Genomic DNA, 8,159 nt, shown 5'->3' with positions numbered 1-8,159 from the left:
AAAAATTTCTTGAATTTATCCCTGAATTACCTAATAAAAATTCTTCACTTAGATCGGCTCTACAGGAAGGTCGTACCATGCTCCGATTTTTGAATTTCCGTTCACTTTTTTCGGGGGGGTTATTTTATTGATTTTTTATTTATCTATTTATTTTTTTAATTAAAAAATTGGGGCATGATACAGTCTGCACAGCCTGAACCACTTGTGGATGAGAGAATAAGACATGGAGGCACTCAAAATTTACGAACCTGGGACAGTCTGCTTGCTTATGTAAAAAAAAAAAAATACTGAAAACATTACCTTGAGATTTGGACACATTCCAAAGTTATTAATTTCTATTATTTTTTGCTAACTTTAATGATTATATATATATAAATATATATATATAATATATATATATATATATATATATATATATATATATATATATATATATATATATATATAAAAGTGTACTTTGAGATGAGATTATTACCAAGTTAATCTGAATTATTGTTTTCAATAGGGACCATACTTTGTAAAGGTAACTATCCATTATTATTATTATTTTTAAGTAGAGATTCCTGTCTGATGAAGAAATGAACTTTGGATGGCAAGATCATGAGTATGATTCTAGCTTGAATACAACATATCAGTTCAAATTTGAGAGTTATGGAGGCACATGTGTAAAATTATTTTATGTCGAGAATTTCCAGGGCCATTGAATTTTCCCAACACTCCAAAGGGGGGGGGGGGAGCTGGCACTGGTTGGTTTTAATTTTTGAGAAGGTTGATATCTACGTAAAGACACAGATAAAATTAAACATTTTAATCATCCTCATTTAATAGGATTCAACCCATTTTTTTTAAATAGAGAAAAGATATTAGTTGCCCCAGAAAAAATTGTTTTCTTTTTTGATATTTGTAAAAAATATCTGTTGGGCATGGAAAACCATTACAATGTTGGCATTCAATCATTTGAACATATTATCTTTGCAAATAAGTTAACAAAATGATCGGGCGCCTGGGTGGGGTTGGTATTTTCTGTATTTATGGTACCTACGACCCATGGTAATGTCCTCTGGTTGCATTTTTTACTAGAAACGCATGAAAAGGGTGCGTTACCTGTATGAACTTCTTATGAAGCAAATGGATAAAAGTGATTTCAAAATTCCATCTTGTTTTTATTTTAGAGCGGGTATCTTCAACAAAATATAGACAATATTTCACTTATTTTTCTGAAGCTTAAAATTCCAACCATGGGGTGGCCTTTCATCTTGAAGTGCTTGTTACAATGGAAACGGCCAATTTCAAATCAAACAAATCTGCTGACGGTGAACGGTAACGACTCTGGAGTGAATCCAAACCTAAATATTATTATCATTAGTTATACTTTTATTTTTTAACATTAGTGCTTTGTACTTGGTCCACATATAGATCTTTACATAAGTTACAGCATATAACCAGGGAGTCTTGATGTAAATGTACACAAAACTTATATTTGAAGAAAAAAATTCACAAAATATTTCTTCATAAGCCATTGTGATTTTAATTTTTTCTGATATTGGTATAGAAATGTTCTTTGGACATTCACCAACTCAAATATATGCGCAATGTCATTATAAAATGACATATGCAAGATTGCGTCTGTAGTTTACCTGTTGGCGCTTATACCCTTGTGCCTCCCAAGGAATAACCCTGTTTTGGCTCAAACAGTCCTTTAGTAGTTTCCTCATTCTTGTACATATAACTTAGGCTAACTTAATTAGACCCTTTAACCCCCCCCCCCATTTGGGACGGTCCTCTTAACCCAAAGCTGCCAGGGATGGCATGTACGCACATGTTATGCCAAAGGTGAGTTTCCTTTATTAAGTTTTTTACATATAAATGGCTTCAGAAGTATACAGTGACCAATGAGCCAAATGCAAATACTACCTATCTCACCTGTTTACCCTTTTTCTTGATTTTAGAAAACATTTTCTAGTACATAATATTGCTGTTAGTAATGTTATAATGTCTATACTGAAAATAACAAACTGACAGTATTAATAAAAAATAAATAATAATAACAACAATAATAATAATAAAAAACACATATATATATAATAACAAATATTTTTTTTTTTTTTTTTTTTTTTTGCAAAGTCAAGGAAAGGTGAAATCAAGTAACATCACAAGGTCTACTAATTGACTCCTCTGTGGCTAAGCACTTACAGACCATCCATGTGCAGAGACATTTCAGAAAACAATACTACAGTGAAAACAACATTTTCCAGAGAGTTTAGGTTAAAATTCTTAAGAAACAATACACATGGTCTCACTAAGAAAAGAACAAGCATTAGGGAAGGAATAGCATCATTGAAAAAGGAAAAAATAAAAGCAATGAAAACAAGGAAAATGCTGTCAAGTAATTTCATACTCTGACTCTAATGTTAAATTTAAAAAACTGAGCAGTAAACAGTTATATGCAATTAGTGCTATTGCATCAGAGTATAAACACATGATCCTGGAAATCTTACCTTTTGAAAAGAGTCTTCATCAGTAATATCATACACAAGAATGGCACCATGAGACTCGCGATAATAAATGGGGCCAAGGGCATGGAATCTCTCTTGACCTGCTGTGTCCCATATTGCTAAATTTATGCGTTTTCCATTCAGATTCACTCTCTTGGTCAAAAATGAAGCCTGAAAGGAAGAAATGTTTATGAGATAGAGTACATTATATGTTTCAGAAGGTTAGTGCAACTAAATATTGCTAATTCCTTGGCAGTCCCCTTTTACTCACTTGAATTTCAACTAGGTTTTTTTTTTAATATCATACTCAAGTGCCCTGTCCTTGTAGGACAGGGCTGTGTGCATCATCTCTTTACAGAAATGTTCAGAAGAACAGTGCAAGATTAGATATAACCTCTTCTGTATAGCTACAAAAATATGTTTTTTGTAGCTTCAGTAATACATGTTGTCAAGTACAGTATAAATTACTACAAAAAATATAAGTAATAGACTGTCAGTTAAAGTGACCTGGAAACAAGATGGCAACAGATTATATTTCTGAATGGGAAAACTTACTAATATCTTCAGCAAGCACTCTCCTTTTAACCTTTTGCCAACGGGCATGGCATATACGTACATGCCATGCCCACTTTGAGTTTACTTGCTTAATTGTTTTTACACATAGATGGCTACACTTGTACTAAGTCACAATGAAGCCAATTATGAGTACATCCTGTTTGCCTGTTCACCATGTCCTTGATTTTTGAAAATATTTTACGCTATCTATTTGCTGTTACTAATGTTATAACATTATATAATTCTAAATGTTTACAATAAAAATAACAACATCGATATTCATAGCACTAGTAAAACAATTTTTTTTCCCACCAATACAAGGAAAGGTGAAATCATGTAAGGTCACAAGATCTACTAATTGACTCCTTGATGGCTAAGCACTAGCAGAGCCATCTATGTGCAGAGACATTTCACAACAATATAAAAACTAAGCACCGCATTTCCCCCATTTTCTATTCATTTTCCAGTCGGCATTGCGTTAATGATGAATTCTTCAATGGCTTCATAATGGAAATACTATTATTTTTCCATGAGATATTATGCAGAGGGTTCCCATTCTTTGTTGTCTTATCAATTATCATTTTAATATTTCATCACTGACATTTTGTGAATGCAACATTAATCACATCTCACTCCTACATCATTAGGGTTTCGATAGTGTACACACATACACATACTCTTAGCAGAGTTTCAAGGGAAAATACACAAAAATACACATGCTATGTTGAATTTACTGATCTCTTCCACCTCCTATTGGATGTGTGTACATACATACATTACTCTTGGAAGGTGTTTGTTTAGCAAAAGAAATCATCTATATAGTATCACAGCAATTTGGCATCTTCATCCTGTATATATACATATTAGGATTCTAAGCAAAAAACTACATGTGTGTGTGTGTGTGTGTGTGTGTGTGTGTGTGTTGTGTTGTGTGTGTGTGTGTGTGTGTTGGTGTGTGGTTGTGTTGTGTGTGTGTGTGTGTGTGTGTGTGTGTGTGTTGTGTATGATATATCTTATATTTATATATATATATTTTCATATATTTATATATATATATCAAATATATATATCTATTATAAATATATTATATAATATATATATCTATTCTATATATATATAATATATTAATATATATATATATATATTATATATATATATATATATATATATATATATATAGACACACACACAACAACATATTATACATGTGGTGGTGTGTGTGTCGTGTGTGTGTGTGTGTGTGTGTGTGTGTGTGTGTGTGTGTGTGTGTGTGTGTGTGTGTGTGTGTGTGTGTGTATGTGTGTATGTGTGTATGTGTGATGTACATATATTATATATATATTATATATATAGATATTATATATATATATATAATCTAATATATATATATATATATATATATATATATATTATACATATATAAAATATGTATAATACATATATATATATATAATATCTATATATATATATATATAAATACATATATAAATATATATATATATATATATAATAATATAATATATATATATATATATATATATATATATGTGTGTTTGTGTCGTGTGTGTGTATGTATATATATGTAATTACAGTGTATGTGTTGTGTGATGTGTATGTATACATATTACATATATATATATATATAAATATATCATATATAGTTTAGATATATATCATATATATATATAGTATAGATATATAATAATATATATATAATATATATATTCACACATGGGTGGGTGCTTCATGCGCAAGATGATGTGGAGCGATGGTGTGGTAGCCTAAACTGTGGGCAATCTCAGAGTAGCATGAGGCCATAGAGGTATGGCCCACTGGCGTGTGGACATGCCCTGGCTCCGTACCAACTCCTGCCCCCTAGCCACCCTAGGATAATTGGGTGGCTTGGGGGAGGTGGGCCTTGCCAGTCCTCCTTCCCCCCGATAACTCTCTGGCAACACCCTCAGCAAGCAAGACGGGTTGTGGGTCCTGTTGGGAGGGCAAATGTTGGGGCGCAGGATGGGAAAAAGAGTTACTTGTCCCGCCTGCACCCCGGCAGGCGCCAAACCCACCATGTAACTTGTGGGCAATGCCCTCAGGAACCCCACAGGTGGACAGGGGGTCCCACTGCCCGCCGACCCCCTTTATTTGGAGCAGCGTTGGCGGGAGCGGCAGAGGTGGCGTGCCCCCGGAGTGACCACCCAAGGCTTAAACTCAGGCAAGCTTTCTGGGTAGGCACTTGGAACATCCAGTCCTTGTGCAGGATGAGCGGATTACTCTGCTATTGCGGGAATGGAGCGATGGGAGTTGAGGTGGCTGACCTCTCAGAGGTGAGAAGACCTGGTAGCAGCACGATCCGTTATGGGTGGGTACACTACTACTGGTCGGGCCACAGTGATGGTCACCACCTCTAGGGTGTAGCCATAGCCATCTTCAGCCGACTTCAGCCTTCGGTAGGTGAGCATATTATGGCACTGAGACTGAAGCATACCTTTGGCTTCATGTTTCTTATTGCTGTATAAGCTCCTACTGATGTTTGTAAATATGATGTGAAAGAGGTGTTCTACGCCAAACTTGCAAATGTGGCAGACAATGCCCCCGCGAGGAATTTCACATTGTTCTGGGCGACTTCAATGTGGTATCCGGCTGTGACCGAGCTGGCTATGAGATGTCTGTTGGCCCCCAAGGTTCGGGAGCTGATCCCCACAGCAAGAACAGCCTCCTTCTCCGGGACTTTGCTAGGTCCCAGAGAATGAGGATCTCTGGCTCCTGGTACCAGTGCTCCAACCCACATCGCTGGACATGGTATAACGATATGGGTACAGTGGCCATGGAGATCAACCACATTCTTGTTAGCACGTGATAGAGGATCCTAAAGAACTGCAGAGTTTACCGGAGTGCCGAGTTCTGTGGCACTAACCACAGGCTGGTTGTGGCTACCCTATGGTTTCACTCCAAAACTCCCAATCACTCTAAGTGGCCACTTATAGGTGATGGATCCAGTTGGTCTGTGGGAGCTCTTCAAGCGCAAAACACTTGAAGCAGCCCAGGAGTCCATTGTCGTACGCCCAAGGGCAAGGCAGAAATCCATCTCCCTGGAGATGTTGGAGGCCACTGAAGCACGTCACATGGCTTGGCTGAATGGCAATCAGGTCTTGCGTCCCTCCATGGTGTGTAGGGCAGTCACTGCCCTGATAAGGGACAAGGAACAGTTCATCAGGAATCTTGCAGAGAAGGGAAGGCCATTCTTGGTAACAACTTCGCCCTGCCTACCAAGCCCTGAGAAAGCTGAAACTCTAAGCCCTCCCGCAGATGACTGCAGTCTGATCAGCAGATGGACGGGGACATCTCAGTCATGTTGGGGTTTGTGAACGTTGGATGAGTATTTCTGAGCAGTTGTACACAAGGGATTAGACCACTCCAAAAGTTAGCTTGGATGCAAGCGATGTCACAATACCTGTGCCGGAAGCACCCATCACTGAGGAACCTCCTACCCTAACAGAGGTTAGGATGGTGATTTCCAAGCTGTAGAGTGGGAAAGCTGCAGGCATATGTGATATCCCTGCTGAACTTCTAATGGCTGGGGGTGAAACCTATGGCTGGGGCGTGCATACAGTTTGACTGCCATCTGGCAGCTGGTTACCATTCCCCCTGACCTGGTGAGGGGGATGGTCATCGCTCTTGGAAGGGAAAGGGGACATTGGGACGCAGCAGCGGGGGTGGGGGGGATACCGTGCATTTACAGCTCGCTAAGATACCAGCAAAGTTGCATCATATCCTTCCTCTTGAAATGGGTCCACAACCAACTACATAAGGCATCAGAGACAGGAGCAGTCTGGATCACTCCGGCAAGTCCACAATAGACTGAATACTCGCGTTTCGAGTAATTGTGGAATGCCGCCATAGTTGGTTGTGGTGGCTTGCAGCCTATATCGACCTCAGAAGTCCATTTGACTCGGTGCATCCACACATTACTAGGGAGATCCTGAGGACTCAGGGGAATTCTGATGAGTTATGGCCTGATAGCAAGCCTCTATACTGGTACTGAAAGTGCGTAAAGTGGGTGAGGGCGGGAGTCTTCAAAACTTCTTCCTGTTAATTCAGGGGTGAGGCAAGGCTGTGTCCTTGCACAAACACTTTTCAACACCTACATGTACTGGATAATGGGCAGAGTTACTACTCAAAGTCAGTGTGGAGCAAAACTGGGCAATACCTAAGTCTCAGATCTGACTTTGCTGATGATGTTGCTATCCTATCTGAGTCCCTGGAGTTACTGATGGCGGCTCTTGATACATTCAGCAATGAGGCGAAGCCCTTAGGCCTAGAGGTCTCCTGGACCAAGACCATGATTCAGGACTTTGGGGCCTGTTAGGGGAACCTGTTCACTCGATCAATGATTGCGGCAAGGATGTTGAAGTTACAGAGTTTTACATATCTTGGTAGTGTAGTCCATATCTCTGGGCTGTCAGACCAAGAAGTCAATAGACAGATTGGTCTGGCAACAGGAGCCATGAACTCGATCAACAAGAGCATTTGGAGCTGTCGGCTGAACTAAGCAGAAGGACAGGCTTCAAGGTCTGGATACTGCAGTTTTACTCTATGAAGCGAAACCTGACTCTACCAGTGCCTTGAGTTTCGTCTTGAGCCTTTTGTAACAAGTCCCTTCGCTGGTTCATGGGTACAGTTGGCAGGACCACGTGTCCAACTGTGAGATTGGCATGGGACCTGTTATTTGCATAATCCGGGATTGCCAACTCAGGCTATATAGGCACCTAGCTCATTTCATGTGGAATGACCCTGCCCATAAGGTTATCTCTTTGCGAGACAACCTGGGGGCAGGAGGCCTGTGGACGACCCAGGAGGTCATGCTTGGGGCGATCGACGGAGACCTGTCGCGATGTCTGGTGTGTGTGGTGTTTGTTGGTGTGTTGTTTTGTGTTTTGTTTTGTGTTGTGTTTGTGTTTGTGTGTGTGTGTGTGTGTGTGTGTGTGTGTGTGTATGTATGTATGTATGTATGTATGTATGTATGTACGTATGTATATATATATACATATATATATATATGTATATATGTATATACATATATACATACATACATACATACTTATATGT

Source organism: Penaeus monodon, chromosome 6 (assembly GCF_015228065.2).
Source record: "Penaeus monodon isolate SGIC_2016 chromosome 6, NSTDA_Pmon_1, whole genome shotgun sequence".
Classification (NCBI taxonomy): domain Eukaryota; kingdom Metazoa; phylum Arthropoda; class Malacostraca; order Decapoda; family Penaeidae; genus Penaeus; species Penaeus monodon.
This window is presented reverse-complemented; position numbering follows the sequence as displayed.